A 22,731-nucleotide genomic window follows, 5' to 3' on the forward strand; every position below is an offset into this window, starting at 1 on the left:
CAGCCCAGATTGGGAATCAGTTTATGTTTCTTACCCTGTCAAACAAAGCCTGTCAGGAGCTAATCTCCTCCTACCCCCTCCCATGGACACCTTAGGTTTACCAAACTGCTGTGGCACTTGCTCTTTAACCTTTGCATAAGCCGTCCCTCTGTTTGGAAAACCCTCTCTCTTCTCCCTTGACTAACCTATACTGCTGTCTAATTCTCCTCTATGGGATTCAGAGAAAACCCAGTAGAACACCAGCCACATGAAAGGATTTTCTGAGGATTGTGCTGAGTCAGATGATAAGCCTCAGGCACTAAAGCAGTGGGCTCAGTAGGGGACCCAGAAACAGTGAAATGTGGCCTACAGGGACCTGGACTGTGTTATCCAGTTTAGAGGTATCAGGCCAGAGCCAACATACCCACCCTTCAAAACACAAATCAAGTATCATCTCCTCCAAGAAGCCTTTGCTGAACTTTGCCCCCCACCCCCACCAAGACAAATTAGTGCCCCTTTCCTAGACACTCATCCCACCCATGTTGGCCTCTCTTCCAGTGATATGCTAGATCCAGCTCATACCAACTTTGTTATTTATTATTTATTCATTTAATTTTTTAATAGAGATGAGTTATCACTCTGTTGCCCAGGCTGGTCTCGAACTCCTGGGCTGAAGCAGTTCTTGCACCTTGACCTCCCAAAGTGCTGAGATTACAGGCATGAGCCACCACCCCCAGCCTCATACCAGCTTTAAAGAGACAACTGTTAGATGTTCAGGAATTTTTGCAAGCCGGTTTAAGCCATTGGTAGTTTGAAATCTGCTATGATTTGTAGTGTGTGTGTGTGTGTGTGTGTGTGTGTGTGTGTGAATACTCCATGGAAATCAGCAAATGACAAATCAGGGCTTCTTTTTGTTGTTGTTGCTGTTGAAGAGACAGTTTACTAGCATATCAGTGCCTTTGTCATATCACACATCTACATTATATTGTAATGTCCACTCCCCAATTAGAAGAATTCCTCGGGTCAACTTCTTCTAGCAAATATGTATTAATTTTTATTACCATGCACCAGAGACTTAGCAAGGTGATGAGAGGGCACACGGTGGAGAACACACAAGCATGGTCCCTGCTGTAATGGAGCTTACAATCCAGCAGATAAGACAAGAAATAAGCAAAGAACTCTGTACTTTCAAATGGAGCAAGGCTGCTGTGCAGTAGAACATCCTGGCCATGAATGACAGTTGATATGGTTTGGATTTGTGTCCCAATCCAAATCTTATGTCGAATTGTAATCACCAGTGTTGGATGTGGGTCCTGGTGATTGGATCATGTGGGTGTATTATTTCTCCCTTGCTGTTCTCGTGACAGTGAGTTCTCATGAGATCTGATGGTTTAAAAGTGTGCGGCACCTCCCTCTCTCTTTCTTTTTCTTACTCCAGCCATGTAGGATGCACCTGCTTTCCCTTCACCTTCTGCCATCATTGTAAGTTTCTCCTGGTGCCTCTTTGGCCATGCTTCCTGTGGAGCCTGCAGAACCATGAGACAATTAAACCTCTTTTCTTTATAAATTACCCAGTCTCAGGTAGTTCTTTATAGGGATGCAAGAACCAAAGACTACGGTGGTGGACATAAAATACTACACTACTTTAACAAGATGGTCTAAGGAGACCTCTCTGGGTAGACAACCTTTCCACTGAGCACGGAAGGATGAGAAAGAGATGGAGAACCGGGGACAGTGTGCTCCAGCCAAAGGGATCAGACCGCACAAAGAAAGAGCCAGGCTGCTTGAGAGACAGAATGGTCCATTTTCCTGGAGTGGAGGGAGTGGAGAGGGTGTGGGTTGAGTGGTCTAGGTGACCTGAGGTGGTAATTACAGCCAGGGATGCACAGCCTCAAGGCCATGGTAAGAATCCTGGATTAAATTATAGCCATCAAAAAAAGGGGGTTTTAGAAAGGGGATGATGTTATCTGATTCACATTTTAATACAATTGCTCTTGCTTTGGTTTAGAAGACTGGAATAGAAGTTGGAGCCCATCTGTTGCAGTAGGCTAGGTGAGAAATAATGAAACAAAGTGCTTGCAGTGGGATGGAGAGAAGTGGATGGATTTGATCTTTTGAGTCAACAGGACTTGCTGATGGATTGAATATAGGGGAGGATGGACTGGTGAAAGAAAAAGAGGACCCAAGGGCACTGATAGGTTATATCCATCTCTGTATCTTCAGCCCCTAGAATTGGGCCTTGCACATAGTAGGTATACTACAACTGTGTTGAATAAACTTATCCATTTTACATGCTAAATTCTGTGCCCCATCACTGTCACATTCCTTAATACAAGGCCTCTACCAGTCCATATAGTAGTGTTACGAAAATTAGGAAAAAGTGTGCCCTTCCTCCAGATGGTCATGGCCCATCATCAGGGTGCAGAATATGGACTAGATTTCAGCTACCACTTACCCCCTTGGCTGGTGCCCTTGTGCAGTGCACAGTCTGCACAACCACATTCAGCAGCCCCAGCTTAACATCCCTGGGAGATGGTTTTGTGGCATTAAGCCCAGTATTTATGAGGAGAATTTGAGGTCCAGGGGAAGGAAGCTGCTTGCCTGGGGTCACCAGAGCTACTCAGAGCTGCCGCTATGACTGAGATTCAAACCTCTGCCCCCTGAATCTCTGTGGGCTCTTTAGCCTCGGAGCCACACTGTCTCTCCCAAATCACTCAGCCCATCAATAATACACTAAATTCAAAATGGTGACTTTACTTCCTTGAGTTTCTCATCTGTCTCAGTTACTATTGTTAGAGTAATTCACATTTACATAGTATCCAATATGTGCTCAGTGCCTTACAAAATACAATAAAGGAACATGAAACCAAAGGACCTTGTGTTTTGTTTTTTTTTTTAACAGAATAAATAAGAAATGACTGGTTTAAAAGGCCCTTAGCTCTTGGATAAAATCAGCTGTGGTGTATTGGTTTACAGTGATGCTATAAGCAATATATATATTTTTAAATTGCTCATGTGCGAGCTGTTTTTCTTTTGCATCCTGGACAAGAAGGAAGAAATATTGGAGCAGCTGGCTTCAGAAATGTAAAGTAGGGAGAAGGTTGGGGGTGAATCTCAAAGACATAAGGAAGAGAAGGAAACACCCTGGAGGAGGAAATGCACTGTCCCTTCATAATGAATAGCATTTAACAGTTAACAAGGGCTCAATGTGTGCCAGGAGCTGCGCTAAACCCTTCACATGCCTGATTGGAGTCAATCCTCACACAGCCCTACCAGGTAGGATCTATAAATGCCATCATTTTACATTGGAGGAAGCTGAGCCAGAGAGAGATTACATAATATGCCCAAGGCTATGCAGCTAATAAGTGACAAACCTGAGATTTGAACCAAGACAGTGTGGCTCCAGAGTCTGAGCTGTCAACTACTGCTGTATGCCGCCTCTAATACAGATGTTCCTGGTGCCAAGTGCCCTGTTTCAGCAGTGTGACCCTTTCAAGTCCTGCGATAGCTAACAGAGGATATCTGGTTCTCAGACACATAGGAATTGTATGTTGCCTGTCTGCTCAGTGATTAAGGCAGGGTTATCTGCAGCCTCGCTTCAAAATGGACAGTTTGAACAAGGGATATATAAGACAAAAAAAAGTGTTTGTAAGGTGATATAAAAGACCAAACCCTGCTGGGGGACATTTTACAATCTCCTCTGAGTTTCAATATTCTCCCAATATAATACCATAATTACCCATACGGTATGGAAGATGGAGGAGAAAATGTTATCTGGAGAGAAGGATCAAATAAGCCTTCTCCTTGGAAATGTGGGCTGTGATTGGTCCCTCCTAACTTGAGGATTCTTTTTTTTTTTTTTTGTTACTTTCAGCTCATGAGCACAGAGGATCCACATTTTACTGGGCTTTTAGGTACTGGATTCTCCCCCCACGGCTAGTGTGGGTAAGTGCTATTTAGAACTGCAGGGGTCTCAGGCATCAACTGGAGTAAAGGTATGATTCTGGGGGACAATAGGAGGGCAGGGTATCAACATGTAGCTTCCATTTAACTCCTGAGGAAAAGCAGGATAGAGAACTCTGAAAGACCCCAAAGTCTAAGTTAGGAACCCAGAGAGCTCTAGCTCTAACTCAAGCCACCTTAAGAAGGGCATGGTAGCAACTGCTGCTTGGGTGGAATCTCTGTGCTTGACATCATAGCATCAGATGGTAATATCCAATTGTGAGTTATACCAGCACTTCTCCCCACCCCGCACCATATCCATACACTCCCTCACAATTAGCTTTCCTGCACCAAGGCTGGTCTATCCACTTCCTGATCTCAAGGCTTGCATGTCTAAACTATCCGATGCCACAATGCCCATTTCAGGGGTAGGTCTCGGCAATATTATGCTTACATTCATCTTGACTGTATTATCTGAGAACAAAGACTTCTTAGAGCTATAATTGATAACTACTCTGGTAATTTCTTCCGCTTAGAACCTCACAGCTCAGCTCTGACCAAGCCAGTCAGATATTTAGAGCTGGACTCTTTGGTTCTAACATGCCCTGATTTTGACATCTCAACTCCTGTCTCAGGAAGGGCAGCAAGCCACATCTCTCACCCCAAGGTGCTGCCAGGGGCCCATGGCATTGATTAGAAGCTGCACCAAGCACCTAGAAGGAGCTAGAAGGCAATGCAAATGGATATAGAAACAAACTTGAGACTAGGACCCTGCAAATGTCTACTGCTATAAAGCATATAACCTTAGATGATTCACTAAAACTCAGCTTCCTCATCTGTAAAATGGAGACCCACCAGACCACCTGTCTCATCAGGTAATCATGAATATTTAGTCATATAATGGATAGGAAATGGTTTCATAAACTAGCTAACAAGGAAAAAGGTAAACGTATATTACATAAAGTTTTGCTCCTAAGGGACAGATCAGGGTGAGGAACAATTAGATTTTTCAAATTGCGATGCTGATTCTTTTTTCAGTCAGGAGATTGGTAGAGGCTAAGTGACTCTTCTTCAAGGTTTCCTTCCCAGGACACAAATTCTTGGTTCCAGACCCTCTCCCTTGGCCCCATACCACTCAAAAAGGCATGGTCCCCAATCAACTGCCACCTAGTGCCTTACATATACAGTTGACTCTCCATGTCTATGAGCTCTGCACCTACAGATTCAACCAACGGTAGATAGAAGATGTGGTTAGATTTAAGATGGTTGCATCTGTACTGAGCCTGTACGGACTTTTTTTCTTGTCATTATTCCCTAAACAATCAGTATAACAATTGTTTACATGGCATTTACATTGTATTAGGTATTGTAAGTAACCTAGAGATGATTTAAAGTATACAGAAAGGGATTAAGATGGCAGATAGGAGGCAGGATTAGCTTGTAGTCCCTGTTTAGAGGAACAGATCGGCATATGGAGACTCATATCATAAACTTTTGCTCCAATAGCTACCACAGGAACGTACCAGGAAAGCCAAGATAATCCACAGACCCTTTAAAGGAACTGGATCACTGCTGCAGGCTCTCTGAGACATGGAAAAACTGTGAGTCTGCTTACTTTCTCAATAGGGAGGCTTGTGGTTTGGGGCAAGTTCTCAACCCTAATCACCGGCTGCCTGGAAACATACTCGGTGCTGTTTGGGGACGGGGTGGGCACAGTAGGAGTGAGACCAGCCTTTAAAACTGTGGGCTGCATGGGAGTGTGGTGAGGCCTATGACGGCCAGATTTCCCTCAGTTCCCTGGCAGACTGTATGACTCAGCAGAGGCAGCCATAATCCCCCTGGGAATAAAACTCCATTGGACTGGTAACCACAACCCCCTCCCCCACAGCAGCCACAGCAAGCCCTGCCCAAGGAGAGAAGAGCTCAGACACACCTATCCCTGCCCCTATCTGGTGGTCTTTCTCTACCCGCCCTGGTAGCCAAAGACAAAGGTCATAATCTCTTGGGAGCTCTATGGCCTTACCCACTGCCTGAGAAACACGAATATTTAACCAGGGCAATATTTACCTAGGACAAGTCTGCATCCTCCTTATAGGACTGCAGCTGATGCACTCTTGAAAGCACCACCTCCTGGTTTTATATAGTTTGGCTGTGTCCCCACCCAAATCTCACCTTGAATTGTAATAATCCTCACAGGTCAAGGGTGGGGCCAGGTGGAGATAATTGAATCATAGGAGGAGTTTCCCCCATACTGTTCTGGTGGTGGTGAAAAAGCCTCACGAGATCTAATGGTTGTATAAATGGGAGGTCCCTGCACAAGCTCTCTCTTGCCTGCCACCACGTAAGATGTGACTTTGCTTCTCCTTTTCCTTCTGCCATGATTGTGAGTCCCCCACAGCCATGTGGAACTGTGAGTCTAGGCCAATAAACCTCTTTCCTTTGTAAATTACCCGGCCTCAGGTATGTCTTTATTAGCAGTGTGAGAACCGACAAATACAGTAATTTCATACCAGGTAGCAGGGTGCTGCTGTAAAGATACCCAAAAATGTAGAAGTGACTTTGGAATTAGGTAACAAGTTGAAACAGTTTGGAGAGCTCGGAAGAAAACAGGAAGATGTGGGAAAGTTTGGAACTTCCTAGAGACTTGTTGAATGACTTTGACCAAAATGCCGATACTGCTATGGATAATGAAGTCCAGGTTGAGGTGGTCTCAGATAGAGCTGAGGAACTTGTTGGGAACTGGAATAAAGGTTACTCTTGCTATATTTTAGCAAAGAGACTGGTGACATTTTCCCCTGCCCTAGAGATCTCTGGAACTTTGAACGTGAGAGAGATGATTTCAGGTATACAGTGGAAGAAATTTATAAGCAGAAAAGCATTCAAGAGGTGACAGAGCATAAAAGTTTGGAAAATTTGCAGTCTGATGATGCAGAAGAAAAGAAAAATCCATTTTCTGTGGAGAAATTCAAGCCTGCTGCAGAAATATGCATAAGTAACAAGGAGTCAAATGTTAATCACCAAGACAATGGGGAAAATGTCTCCAGGGTATGTCAGAGACCTTTGAGCAGCAGCCCCTGCCATCACAGGCCTGGAAGCCTCAGAAGAAAAAATGGTTTCTTGAGCTAGGCCCATGTAGGCTGCTCAAGATGTGCAGCCTACAAACTTGGTGCCCTGCATCCTAGCTGCTCCAGCCATGGGTAAAAGGGGTCATGGTATGGCTCGGGCCATGGCTTTGGAGGGTGCAAGCCCCAAACCTTGGCAGCTTCTATGTGATGTTCAGCCTGTGGGTGTACAGAAGTCAAGAATTGAGGTTTGGGAACCTCCATCTAGACATCAGAGGATGTATGGAAATGCCCGAATGTCCAGGCAGAGGTGAGCTGCAGAGGCAGAGCCTTCATGGAGAACCTCTCTGCTAGGTCCTCTCTGCTAGGACAGTACAGAAGGGAAATGTGGGGTGGGAACCCTCACACAGAGTCCTCACTGGGGCACTGCCTAGTGGAGCTGTGAGAAGATGGCCACCATCCTCTAGACCCCAAAATGCTAGATCCACTGACAGCTTGCACTGTGCACCTAGAAAAGCTGCAGACACTCAATGCCAGCCCATGAAAGTAGCCAGGAGTAGGGCTATACCCTGCAAAGCCACAGGGGTGGAGCTGCCCAAGGCCATGGGAACCCACCTCTTGCATTAGCATAACCTGGATGTGAGACATGGAGTCAAAGAAGATAATTTTGAAGCTTTAAGATTTGACAGCCCTGTTAGATTTTGGACTTGTATGGGGGCTGAAGTCCCTTCATTTTGGCCAATTTCTCCCATTTGGAATGGGTGTATTTACCCAATGCCTGTACCCCCATTGTATCTAGGAAGTAACTTGCTTTTGATTTTACAAGCTCATAGGTGGAAGGGGCTTGCCTTGTCTCAGATGAGACTTTGGACTATGCACTTTTGAATTAATCCTGAAATGAGTTAAGACTTTGGGGGACTGTTGGGAAGGCATGATTGGTTTTGAAATGTGGGGACATTAGATTTGGGAAGGGCCTGGGGTGGAATGATATGGTTTAGCTGTGTCCCACCCAAATCTCACCTTGAATTGTAATAATCATCCCCGTGTGTCAAGGGTGGGGCCAGGTGGAGATAACTGAATCATGAGGGCACTTTCCCCATACGGTTCTAGCGGTAGTGAATAAATCTCACAAGATCTGATGATTTTATAAATGGGAGTTGCCCTGCACAAGCTCTCTCTTGCTTGCCACCATGACTTTGCTCCTCATTCACCTTCTGCCATGACTGTGAGGCCTCCCCAGCCATGTGAAACTGTGAGTCAGTTAAACCTCTTTCTTTTACAAATTATCCAGTCTTGGGTATGTCTTTATTAGCAGTGTGAGAACAGACTAGTAGATAGCTGGAGGCCAACGAACACAAACCCAGCACACTAAACAAAAACTCAATCAAGGATCCTTACAGAGTCCACTTCACTCCCCTGCTAACTTCACCAGAGCAGGTGCTGGTATCCACGGCTGCAAGATCTGAAGATGAATTACATCACAAGACTCTTTGCAGACACTCCCTTGTACCAGCCCAGAGCCTGGTAGTTCCTCTGGGTGGCTAGGCCCAGAAGAGCAAAAACAATCACTACAGTTTGGCTCTCAGGAAGCCCCATTCCTAGGAGAAGAGGGAGAACACCACATCAAGGGAGCACCCCATGGGACAAAAGAATCTGAACAGCAGCCCTTGAATCTCAGATCTTCCCTCTGACAAAGTCTACCCAAATGAGAAGAAACCAGAAAAACAATTCTGGTCATACGACAAAACAAGGTTCTTACTACCCACCTCACCCCAAAGATCATACCAGCTCACCAGCAATGGATCCAAACCAAGATGAAATCTCTGAACTGCCAGAAAAAGAATTCAGGACGATTATTAAGCTATTAGTCTAATCAAGGAGGCACCAGAGAAAGGTGAAGTCCAACTTAAAGAAATCAAAAACATAATACAGGGTATGAAAGTAAAATTCTTCAGTGAAATAGATAGCAAAAATAAAAAACAATCACAACTTCTGGAAATCAAGGGCACACTTAGAGAAATGCAAAGTGCACTGTAAAATCTCAGCTATAGAATCAAACAAGCATAAAAAAGAACTTCAGAACTCTAAGATTAGACTTTTGAATTAATCCAATCCATCAAAGACAAATAAAAAAGAATTTTAAAAAATGAAAAAAGCCTCCAGGAAGTTTGAGACTATGTTAAGTATCCAAACCTAAGAATAATTGGTGTTCCCAAGGAAGAAGAGAAATCTAAAAGTTTGGAAAACATATTTGAGAAAATAATTGAGGAAAAATTTCCCAGACTTGCTAGAGATCTAGACATCCAAATCCAAGAAGCGCAAAGAACACCTGGGGAATTCATTGCAAAAGGATCATTGCCTAGGGACACAGTCATCAGGTTATCTAAAGTCAAGATGAAGGAAAGAATCTTAAGAGCTTTGAGGCGAAAGCATCTGGTAGCCTATAAAGGAAAACCTATTAGATTACAGAATACTTCTCAGCAGAAACCCTACAAGCTAGAAGGGGTTGAGTTCCTATTTTTAGCCTCCTTAACGAGACAATTATCAGCCAAGAACCTTGTACCCAGCAAAACTAAGCTTCATAAATGAAGGAAAGATACAATCTTTTCCAGACAAACAAATGCTGAGAGAATTTGCCACTACCAAGCCAGCACTACAAGAACTGCTGAAAGGAGCTCTAAGTCTTGAAACAAATGCTCAAAATACACCAAAATAGAATCTTCTTAAAGCATAAATCTCACAGGACCTATATAACAATAACATGATGTAAAAAAACACACACAAGGTATTCAGGCACAATGAATAGAATAATACCTCACATCTCAATACTAATGTTGAATGTAAATGGCCTAAATGCTCCACTTAAAAAATACAGAATGGCAGAATGGATAAGAATTAACTAGCCAAGTTTTTGCTGTCTTCAGGAGACTCGCCTAACACATAAGAACTCACATAAACTTAAGGTAAACGGGTGGAAAAGGATATTCCATGCAAAGGGACACCAAAAGTGAGCAGGAGTAGCTATTCTCATATCAGACAAAACAAACTTTAAGGCAACAGCACTTAAAAAGACAAAAAGGGGCCGGGTGCGGTGGCTTATGCCTGTAATCCCAGCACTTTGGGAGGCTGACGTGGGCAGATCACTAGGTTAGGAGATCGAGACCATCCTGGCTAACACAGTGAAACCCCGTCTCTACTAAAAAATACAAAAAACTAGCCGGGTGTGGCGGCAGAGGCCTGTAGTCCCAGCTACTCGGGAGGCTGAGGCAGGAGAATGGCGTGAACCCAGGAGGTGGAGCTTGCAGTGAGCCGAGATCATACCACCGCACTTCAACCTGGGCAACAGAGCAAGACTCTGTCTCAAAAAAAAAAAAAAAAAAAAAGACAAAAAGGAACAATATATAATGATAAAAGGACTTGTCCAACAGGAAAATGTCACAATTCTAAGTACATATGCACCTAACACTAGAGATCCCAGATTTATACAACAATTACTACTAGACCTAAGAAATGAGGTAGATGGCAACACAATAATAGTGAGAGACTTTAATACTCCACTGACAGCACTAGACAGGTCATCAAGACAGAAAGTCAACAAAGAAACAATGGACTTAAACTCTACCCTAGAACAAATGGACTTAACAGATATTTACAGAACATTCTCCCCAACAACTGCAGAATATACATTCTATTCATCATCATATGGAACATTCTCCCCAACAACTGCAGAATATACATTCTATTCATCATCACATGGAACATTCTGCAAGATAGACTATGATAGGCCACAAAACAAGTCTCAATGGGAATTTAAGAAAATCAAAAGTGCATACCAAGTACTTTCTCAGGACACTGTGGAATAAGGTGGAATCAACTCAAAAGGAAGCCTCAAAACCATACAAATGCACTTGGAAATTAAACAACCTGCTCCTGAATGATCATTGGTCAACAATGAAATTAAAATGGAGACTAAAAATTTTTGAATCAACTATAATAGTGACACAACTATCAAAATCTCTGGGATACAGCAAAAAGCAGTGCTAAGAGCAAAAGTTCATGTAAATGCCTACATCAAAAGTACAAAAGAGTGCAAATAGACAATCTAAGGTCACACCTCACAGAAATGGAGAAACAAGAACAATTCAAACTCAAACCCAGCAGAAGAAAAGAAACAGAATAGAGCAGAACTAAATAAAATTGAAACAAACAAAACAAAAATCAAAAAGATAAATGAAACAAAATCTAGTTCTTTAAAAGATAAATAAAGATTGATAGACAGATTAACAAGATTAACAAAGAAGAATCAAATAGCTCAGTTAAGCGAAATGGTAAATATTACAACTATTTACAAACAAACAAAAGATTATTCAAGGCTACTATAAACACCTTCATGTGCATAAACTAGAAAACCTAAAGGGAATGGATAAATTCCTGCAAATATACAACCCTCCTAGATTAAGCCGAGGAAGATATAGAATCTGAACGGATTAATAACAAGCAGCCGAGATTGAAGCGGTGGTGTTTTAAAGTGCCATCCCAGCACTTTGGGAGGCCGAGGCCAGACAGATCATGAGGTCAGGAGGTCCGAGACCTGCATCCTGGCTAACTGGTGAAATCCATCTCTACTAAAAATACAAAAATTAGCGAACTGGCGGTGGCTGAGGCGCCTGTAGTCCCAGCTACTGGGAGGCTGAGGAGCAGAGAATGGCGTGAACCCAGGAGGCAGAGCTTGCAGTGAGCCGAGATCAGAGCCACTGCACTCCAGCCTGGGCAGAGCAAGCCGAGACTCCGTCTCAAAAAAAGAGTCCAGGACCAGATGGATTCGCAGCTGAATTCTATCAGATATTCAAAGAAGAATTGGTACCAATCCTATTGACACTATTCCACAAGATAGAGAAAGAGGAGATCCTCCCTAAATCATTCTATGAAGCCAGTATCACCCTGATACCAAAACCAGGGAAGGACATAACAAAAAAAAGAAAACTACAGAGCCATATCCCTCATGAACATAGATGTGAAAATTCTCAACAAAATACTAGAGAACCAAATCCAACAGCATATCAAAAAGATAATCCACCATGATCAAGTGGATTTCAAACCAGGGATGCAGGGATGGTTTAACATATGTAAGTCAATAAATGTGATATACCACATAAGCAAAATTAAAAACAAAAATCACATGATCATCTCAATAGATGCAGAAAAAGCATTTGACAAAATCCAGCATCCTTTTATGATCAAAATCCTCAGCAAATTGGCATAGAAGGGACAAACTTTAGGGTAATAAAAGCCATCTATGACAAACCCAGAGCCAAGAATATACTGAACAGTGAAATGTTGAAAGCATTTTCCCTGAGAACTGAAACAAGACAAGGATGCCCACTTTTACCACTTCTGTTCAACGTAGTACTGGAACTCCTAGCTAGAGAAATCAGACAAGAGAAAGAAATAAAGGGCATCCAAATCAGTAAATATGAAGTCAAACTGTCACTGTTTGCTGATAGTATTAGTCTGTTCTCATGCTGCTGATAAAGACATACCTGAGACTGAGCAATTTATAAAGGAAAGAGGTTTAACTGACTCACAGTTCCACATGGCTGGGGAGGCCTCGCGAACATGATGGAAGACAAATGAGAAGCAAAGTCATGTCTTACATGGCAGCAGGCAAAAGAGAGCTTGTTCAGGGGAACTCCCATTTATAAAACCATCAGATCTTGTGAGACCTGTTCACTACTAACAGAACAGTATGGGGGAACCACTTCCATGATTCAATTATCTCCACCTGGCCCGGCCCTTGACACATGGGGATTATTACAATTCAAGGTGAGATTTGGGTGGGGACACAGCCAAACCATGTCACTGATGATGTGATCATATGCCTAGAAAACCCTAAAGACTCATGCAGAAAACTCCTAGGACTGGTAAATTAATTCAGCAAAGTTTCAGGATACAAAATAAATGTACACAAATCAGTAGCTCTGCTATATACCAACAGCAACTAAGCTGAGAATCAAATCAATAACTCAACTCCTTTTACAGTAGCTGCAAAAAAAAAAAAGTACTTAGGAATATACCTAATTAAGGACGTGAAAGACCTCTACAAGAAAAGCTACAAAACACTGCTGAAAGAAATCATAGATGTCACAAACAAATGAAAACACATCCCATGCTCATGGATGTGTAGAATCAATATTGTGAAAATGACCATACTGTTAAAAGCAATCTACAAATTCAATGCAATTCCCATCAAAATACCACCATCATTCTTCACAGAACTAGAAAAAACAATTCTAAAATTCATACGGAACCAAAAAAGGAGGCTGCATAGCCAAAGCAAGACTAAGCAAAAAGAACAAATCTGGAGGCATCACATTACCCAACTTGAAACTATACTATAAGGCCATAGTCATCAAAACAGCATGATACTTGTATAAAAATAGGCACATAGACCAATGGAACAGAATAGAGAACCCAGAAATAAAGCTAAATACTTATACCCAACTGATTTTTGACAAAGCAAACAAAAACAAAGTGGGAGAAATGACACCCTATTTGACAAATGGTGCTGGGATAATTGGCAAGCCACATGTAGAAGACTGAAACTAGATCCTCATCTCTCACCTTATACAAAAATCAACTCAAAATGGGTCAAATACTTAAATCTAAGACCTGAAACCATAAAAATTCTAGAAGATAACATTGAAAAAACCCTCTAGACATTGGCTTAGGCAAAGACTTTGTGACCAAGAACCCAAAAGCAAATGCAACAAAAACAAAGATAAATAGATGAGACTTAATTAAACTAAAAAGCTTCCGCACAGAAAATGAAATAATCAGCAGAGGTAACAGGCAACCCACAGAGTGGGAGAAAATCTTCACAATCAAAACATCCATCCAAGGAATAATATTCAGGATCCACAAATAGATCAGCTAGAAAAAAGCAACAGTCCCATCCAAAAGTGGGCTAAGGACATGAATTTACAATTTGCAAAAGAAGATATACAAATGGCCAACAAGCATATGGAAAAATGCTCAACATCACTAATGATCAGGGAAATACAAATCAAAACCACAATATGATACTACCTCACTCCTGCAAGAATGGTTGTAATTTAAAAAATAATAGAGATTTGCATAGATGCAGTGAAAAGGGAACACGTTTACACTGTTGGTGGGAATGTAAACTAGTACAACCACTAGGGAAAACAGTATGGAGATCTACTGTTTGATCCAGCAATCCCATTGCTAGGTATCTACCCAGAGGAAAAGAAGTCATACAAAAAAGATACTTGCACATGCAGGTTTACAGCAGCACAATTTGCTACTGCAAAAATATGGAAGCAGCCCAAATGCCTATCAATCAATGAGATAAAGAAATCCTGGTGTATACATACCATGGAATACTACTCAGCCATAAAAAGGAATGAAATAATGGCATTTGCAGCAACCTGGATGGAATTGGAAACTGTTATTCTAAGTGAAATAACTCAGGAATGGAAAACCAAACATCATATGTTTTCACTCATATGTGGGAGCTAAGCAATGAGGATGCAAAGGATGATACATTGGACTTTGGGAACTCAGAGGCAAGGGTGGAGTGTGGCAAGAGATAAAAGACTACACACTGGATACAGTGTATACTGCTCGGATCATGGGTGCACCAAAATCTCAGAAATTACCGCTAAAGAACTTGTTCGTGTAACCAAATACCACCTGTTCTCCAAAAACCTATTGAAATTGAAAATAAACACATAAGGCCGGGCACTTTGGCTCACACCTGTAATCCAGCACCCTAGGAGGCCGAGGCTGGTGGATCACTTGAGGTCAGGAGTTCGAGACCAGCCTGGGCAACATGGCAAAACCCTGTCTCCACCAAAAAATACAAATATTAGCCAGGCTTGCTGGCGTTCACCTGTAGTCCCAGCTACTAGGGAGGCTGAGGCAGGAGAATCACTTGAACTCAGGAGGCGGAGGTTGCAGTGAGCTGGGATCATACTACTGCATTCCAGTTTGGGTGACAGAGCGATACTCCATCTAAAATAAATAAATACATAAAATAAAAATAAACACATAAATATATAAATACATAAATAAAAATAAATTATACAAGAAAATGTGTGCAGGTTATATGCAAATACTACACCATCTTTATTTTTTTTTTTTATTGACTATCTACTCTGCCACCCAGGCTAAAGTACAGTGCTGTAATCATAGCTCACTGCAGCCTCAACCTCCTGGGCTCAAGCAATCCTTCCACCTCAGCATCCTGAGTAGCTGAAACCACAGACTTGTGCCACCATGCCCAGTTAATTTTTAAAAAATAATTTTGTAGACATGAGGATCTTGCTTTGTTGCCCAGGCTGGTCTTGAACTCCTGGCCACAAGGAATCCTCCCACCTCAACTTCTCAAAGTGCTGGAATTATAGGCGTAAGCTGTTGCACCCAGCACATGCCATTTTATATAAGGGACTGGAGCATCCATGGATTTTGTTATCTGCAGAGGTCCTGGAATCAATCCCCCACAGGCATAGAAGAAAGACTATTGTTACATCATCATCCTTTTTTTTTTTTTCCTTGAGACGGAGTCTCCCTATGTTGCCCAGGCTTGTCTGGATCTCCTGCCTCAAGTGACCCTCCTGCCTCAGCCTCCTGAGTAGCTGGGGCGACTGGCACACACCACCTCACCTGGCTACAATTATCCTTTCTATCTAACAATGGTGTACCAAGATGAGAATTTGACTAGACATGTCACAGAGTTACATCCTTAGGACACCTTAAAATTTGTAACCCAATCCCTCATCTAGGGTTATAAAGCCCCAAATTGACCCACTTATCTCAAGAAAGCAAGGAGGACAGCTCTCCTTGCTTTTTTCCTGCTCTCCAAGACACATTATTTTACACCTTGCTTCCTTTGCACGTGTTGTTCCTTTTTCTCCTTCCTCCATCTCCATCAGGATCCAACTCGTGTCTACAAAACTTTTCCAACTTCCTTGGACTAACAAGTCACTTCTGCCTCCTCCCTCCATCCGCCTTCCCAGTGGGCTCCCATCATCATCGTTATAGTGCTCCCCACCAGATCATAATTATGTATGCGTATCTCTACCCCACCAAAGCCAACATCATTTTTAAACACAGTGCATGGCACAGGGGCCTCGTTCTTGTTTATTGGATGGACTGGTCCTCTCTCTGTCGTTTTAGGGAGGCCTGGGAATGGGGAGCCAAAAGAAAAATCAAGTAATCAACAACTTTAGTTAATACTCTCATTCCTCAAGATCACTTTTGCAGACAGCTTCTCCCTACACCTAATTCCTCTACCTCTAGAAATAATTTTGCAAGGCATATGATGAATTGCCTGGGAGTAGGCAGAACTTCACAAAGTGCAATTCCACTTACCTTGGTTTCTCTACCCACCTTTAGGCTGGTTCATAATAGTTAAAATCTCTGAAGCTGAAGAGCCCAGGTTTAAATCCTAGCTCTACTTCTTACTAGCTGTGCAACTTTAAGCAAGTTACTTAATCTTCCTGTGCCTCAGTTTTCTGATGCCTAAAATAACAGTAGTGACACCATAGAAAGTGTGCAAAGGTTGTGAGAATTAAATGATACAATCTATGCGAAGTGCCCAACTCCTGGCACATTATAAGCACTCCATAAGCAGTAGCTGGCTTGTGAACAGTCCAATCTGAAAGATGACAAGCCCATTCTATTTAAACCTTCAGAGGGCTGGATTTGCTCCAAGACATCCTGAGCAAGGAGGGGGTGTTGTGGCCATGCTGGAGTTCTGCCGGCAGGCTCAGAAAACTGGTGTCGTCGACCTTTGGTTCTCATCTGGATCCATCGCTCACCAGCCATGGCCCTAGCCTAAGTAGCTTATCTTCTCAAAGCCTTATGTCCCCAGTAGGGCTGGCAGTACTGAGCTGCCTCACAAGGGGGTGCCGAAAAGATCAATTCATGTTAGCAAAGTGCTTTAGAAATGTAACTTGCTAAATATTAATGGGTCTCTCTGAGTGTCGGGAAATGTGCAATCTGAACTCTGCTCAGGGCAAGCTGAAGGTGGGGAGAGTAATTCTGGGCAGCCCGATTGCCACATCCTTGGTCTAATTGGGAGGTGGTGCTTATGAAGGAGTGAGCGCAGCGAGCATCTGGGGGCTGGGCAGGGCTGCGGATGGCAGCTCTGGAAGGAAGGATGTTCTGAGGAACCACCTAATCCATAAATAGACAGAAGCCTGGGGTGGGTCTTGGGGAAACCCAGAAAAGTCCTCGTGTTTCTTTACAAAAAGCAGACACAAGCTCACTTCTTGCTGCTCTCTCTCTCTCTCTCTCTCACTCTTTCTCTCTCTCTCGCTCACTCTCATCCCTCAATTTTGGAGAGGACAGTATTCTGAGGATCTGTTAGCCATCTGAGTTCTTGTCCTGTTCTTAACCTCCCAATTTCCCTGGGTAGGGTGATAAGTAGATATTTTCTTAACCTTAGCCAGAACTCTCAATCTAAAATCTTTAGTGTGGCCAGACATCAGGGCCTCTCTGCACATGCCCTCACTAAACAGCTCTGGAGTAAGGCATTCCCTCAGAATACTGTTCCTCCATCACCTCTTCCAGGAAGACTTTTTGGACCCAGCCAGTCTGAGCTGGGAACTCCTCTTCAGGGCTTCTGTAATGGTCTGTGCTTGTGTCTGTAAGTCCACATAACAGACACATCAGTGCTCTGCCCACATTCTCTTGGCACCATCATTTTCTGCTCACCTATGACTCCCTACTGCCGATCGCCAAGCATGTACTTGGCCGGAGGTCAGGCCAGGCCAGAAGGTAGAGATTAATGGGCAAATACCCTAGATTCTCACCCTCAGATGGGACATCACTAACACAGCTTCTACACTCTCTGAGAGATTCCCAATGGGACTGAGCCCGGTTGCCCACAGCAGGACCCTGTTCATTAACATACCCTGTACTCATTTCCTCTCCTTGTTTGTCTCAGCTTCTCACTCCTCTACCGGTACTTCTTGGGATCACTGTCTAGGACTGTTTCTGGGGCACCCAACCTAAGACATTGGACTTGCCCTGCTGTATGAGAGGTATCTGTTTGTGCCTCTTTTCCTCACTAGATAGGAGCTACTTACAGGAGGAGACTGTCTACTTCATCTTTTTATCTTCAATGTTTTACATCATGCCTGGAATAGAATTGCTCAGTAAATATTTGTTGAATGAATGAACTAATGAATAAATGATTCACTAAAACTCAGTTTCCTCATCTATAAAATGGAAAGCCACCAAGACCACCTACCTCATTGGGTAATCATGAATATTAAGTCGTATAATGGATGGGAAATGGTTTGGTAAACTAGCTAACAAGGAAAAGGGGGAGATACAAATTACATGAAGTTTTGCTACTAAGGGACAGATCAGGGTAAGTTGGAACAACTAGATTTCTTTTTCTTTCTTGCTTGCTTTCTTTCTCTCTCTCTCTCTCTCTCTCTCTCTCTCTTTTCAAGTCTTGCTCTGTTACCCAGGCTAGAGTGCAGTGGTATGATCATGGCTCACTGCAGCTTCCCGACTAGCTGGGACTACAGGACTGCACCACCATGCCCGGTTTCAATTAGATTTAAAAATTGCAATGACGATTCTGTTTTCACTCAGGAGAATGGTAGAGGCAGATCAGGGTAAAGAACAATCAGATAAGGTATGGGGGGTGGCTAAAGGATGATATTAATAATATATGGCACTTACTGAACCCTTATATAACATTTCCCTCACTATTCTCAATATCAGCCCAGGAACAAGGGATTCTGTCCCAGGGCTTAGTAGGAAAACAAATACCAGTAATAACTGAACCTTCCAAATGTGGTCAAAACTTGCATCCCAGACTGACTGCTCCTAGAGCCCTGTGTGTCTCCTGCAGCTCTGGCCTCGGGGAGTCCATCACCTCAGTAGAACAGCAGCTTCTGCCATATATAACAGCAAATGTTCCTTTCTGCTCATGCCAACTCCTCAGGCCTCTCTCTTTTCTATTCTTCACATTAAAAAAAAAAAAAACAAAAAACTGGCTGGCTATTTTTTATGCATTTTCTGCATTGTTGTCTTTCTTCCTGGCTTTTTTACTTTCTCGGTGCTCAAAGAAAGGGAAGCATGAGTCTATAAGAAAAGTATCCAAAAAGCTGAAGCCAGAGGATGAGCCAGTGCTCCAGAAAAAGCTAAAAGCAACCAAAGGGACTCAAATCATTATGTTTGGAGGAGAACATTAGAAAAAGGCTAACCCCATTGTTTACGGAAAGTGTGGAAATGTGTGTGCATGACAGACAAAGAGGTCAAAGTATTTCACGTCTGGTTTTCTACTCACCTTCCCCAGTCTTTATAAAGGTGTTCAAACGAGAAATTATATGATAATCAATAGAAGAGTGCCTAGAATTCCAGCAAAGGGAAAGCACCTAAGCAATTTACAGAGAGCTCACATCACACAAATTCAACTATTGGCATTTGGGGGAAAAGAGAAACAGAGAGAAAAAGAATGAGGGAGAAATCACAATTTAAACAGTCTACTATATGCTGCCTCCCTTCCATCCATTGAACGTATGCCCCCGTATGAACATGAGGTGGGAGATAATAAAATAATTGCTCATGTTGATTAGAAAGCATAGAAATACTATGTGCCCGGTGCTAGTCTAGAGACCCCATATACATTAATAAACTTGGTCCTCAAACTATTCCTGTGAGGCAGGTACTATTATTATTCTGCTTTACAGATGAGAAAACTGATGCATAGACAAGTTGAATATCTTGCCTGTAGTCATACAGCAAGTAAGTAAATGTTAGAGCCAGGATTAAAAATTAGACAGTTTGGCTCCAGCACCCATGCTCAAAACCGCTTGGCTATCCTAGGGGATATAAAATGGCTGTTCTTTCAGTCAGCCTCAGTTCCCAAATACTTCCTACAGGAAAAGCACCTAACCAGGCTAAGAGTGATTCAGGTGTTCAGAGATCCATATTTTTTCATACCACAGGGCTGCTGATACAAACAAACCAATTCCTCAGGCACACAACTGCAGAATCAGTAATCTGTTGTGATGCTTGGGATGTTCAAGGAAAATCCTGATGATATGTCAATTTTACCTTCCTATGCTGACTTGAGAATGTAACCTCATGCTAGATAAAAATCTTCTGTGCATGCAATTTGCTTAGGTCCCTAGGCCAAGGTAGAAAATCTCCTAGACACACAGCTGAAAGAACTTCCAGATCTTACAGCCGCAGTCAAAATCTTTGAGAAATCATGAAGAGTAGGAAATGCCAGAAGATTTCTGAAGAGAAACTATTTGGACACATTTTCAAAAAGAATGGACTTGTTTCTAGAAACTACAGACAAGTACTCTGGATATTAATGCTGCTAACTTTTATTTTTATTTGTTTATTGAGACAGAGTCTTGCTCTGTTGCCCAGGCTGGAGTGCAGTGGCTGATCACAGCTCACCACAACCTCAGAATCCTAGGGTCAAGCAATTTTTCCACCTCAGTCTCCCAAGTAGCTGGGACTACAGGCACGCACCACTATGCCCAGCTAATCTGTAAATTTTTGTAGAGATGGGGTCTCACTTTCTTGCTTAGGCTGGTCTCAAAATCCTGACTGCAAGTGATCCCACCTTGGTGTCCCAAAGTGCTGGGATTCTGGGCGTGAGCCACTGAGCCCGGCCAGCTGCTAGTTTTTAGAATAGGTTATCAAGAAGATTAACTCATTCATTCACTCTACAAATGTTTATTTGGCACATGTCATGAGCCAGCCCCGTTCTTGGCGCTGGGGATATGGCAGTGAATGAAATAGACAAAATCCTGCCTTCAAAGAGCTCACATTCTATTGGGAGACTGACAACTAATAAGTAAATAAAAGATAAATTTAGATAGTAATAAATGCTATTAAGTAAATAAGGGAGGGTAAGGGGATAGCAAGCAACAAGTCGTGGGGTAAGGGACTTTAGGTCTCCCTGTACAGCTAAATAATATGAGGGAGCAAGCCATAGGGAAGCCTAAAGGAGCAGGGTTCCCAAGAGGAAACACTCAATATAAAAGCCCTAACATAGGAATCCGGTGGGTTCAAGGGACAGCAATGAAGTCAGAGTGGCCAAAGTGGAAACGTTTGAAAGTTCATGTGGGTAAGAAGAGGTGGCCAGATGTCAGGTAGTGCAGGATGCTACGGGCCACTGTAAGGACATGGGGTTCATTTTTGTTTGTTTTGTTTTTTTAAGAGATGGGGGTCTCACTATATTGTCCAGGCTGGTCTCAAACTCCCGGCCTCAAGCAATGCTCCCACTTCTGCCACCCAAAGTGCTGGGATTATGGGTGTGAGCCACTACCTGGCCCCTGGGGTTAATTTTTTAGTGTGATGGGAAGCCTTGAAGGATATTTCAACAGCAAGAAATATGATCTGATTTGATTTTTAAAGCAATAACTCTGGCTGCTGAATAGACGTGAGAACAGGCTATCTTTGCTCCTTTCTTTGGAAGCAACCTCCTTCTCTGTGCTTCCACAATATTTACCATGTCTCAATTATAGCAATTGTTTTACTCTTTTCTGGGTTGTCCCCACTGGAGTGCAAGTTCCTTAGAGACAAAGTCTGAGCTTGTTTGTCCTTTTTCCTCCACCTTGACTAATTCCCATGGACTGTTCCATCTGTCCACTCACACACATAATAAATACCTGAACAGTGCTGTGCTATGAGGTGAGACACTCCATAACTCTGAAAGATGATTTTCTTCCTTTCTTTCTTTCTTTCTTTCTCTTCCTTCCTTCCTTCCTTCCTTCCTTCCTTCCTTTCTTTCTTTCTTTCTTTCTTTCTTTCTTTCTTTCTTTCTTTCTTTCTTTCTTTCTTTCCTTCTTTCTTTCCTTCTTTCTTTCTTTCTTTTTCTTTCTTTCTTTTCTTCTTTCTTGAGATGGGGTCTAGCTCAGTTGCCCAGACTGGAGAGCAGTGGCATGATCATAGCTCACTGGTAGTCTCAAATTTCTAGGCTCATAGGATCCTTCCACCTCAGTCCCCAAAGTAGCTGGGACTGTAGGCTATTACACTTGGCTAATTTTTTATTTTTTTGTAGAGATGGAGTCTCATTATGTGGCTGAAGCTGGTCTCGAACTCCTGAACTCAAGTGATCCTTCAGCCTCAACCTTCCAAACTGCTGGGGTTACGGACATGAGCCATTGCACCTGGCCAAGTAACCTTTCAATGCAGCAGGTTTCAAATGAAAAGGAGAAACTTTTGAATGAGAAGTCAAAACACTGAAGGGCCTGTCTTCATAAAAAACAAGAGTTTCCATTATAGAATACTCAAGACCCCCTGTTTCTCTCAAGGAATGTTGTAGCCTGGTGATTTAATCAACAGATGGGTGATGATGCCTTTTAAGAATCTTTGTAACTCTAAGCTTCTAGAATTTGAAGAACAATTTTTAAGTCATGAAAAATTACCGGGCTTGGTTCACACAAGAATTTGCATAATTCACCCCGAACAAGCCATGGTCACACTTTTACAGACTTCTCCCTTACTAGGAATGCCTTGGTGCACCCTGTCAACTTGGTGGACCCCTTATCCCTTTCGAGATTCATCTAAATGTCCCTGTGTGCTGGCTTGTACTCCAAATTATTAAGATCACAGATGAAGTACTATGTACACGCTGGGCACCACAATTTAGGAGGAATGTAGACACACTGGAGCATGATCACGGGAAGCCAACCAGGGAGTGAGGAGTCTGAAAACCAAATACTAAAAGAAAGAGTTGGAG

At 42.7% G+C, this 22,731-nt stretch overlaps 1 long non-coding RNA gene across 1 annotated transcript; it reads left to right on the forward strand.

Annotated features, from left to right (window-relative positions):
* Positions 1 to 1,512: 1,512 nt before the first annotated feature.
* LOC110744160 lies at positions 1,513 to 5,989 on the forward strand. The gene is made up of 3 exons (XR_002524396.2): positions 1,513 to 4,349; positions 4,557 to 4,796; positions 5,428 to 5,989. It is a non-coding gene; the product is annotated as an uncharacterized LOC110744160 (long non-coding RNA).
* Positions 5,990 to 22,731: the final 16,742 nt, after the last annotated feature.

This window comes from Papio anubis, chromosome 11 (genome assembly GCF_008728515.1).
Source record: "Papio anubis isolate 15944 chromosome 11, Panubis1.0, whole genome shotgun sequence".
NCBI lineage: Eukaryota > Metazoa > Chordata > Mammalia > Primates > Cercopithecidae > Papio > Papio anubis.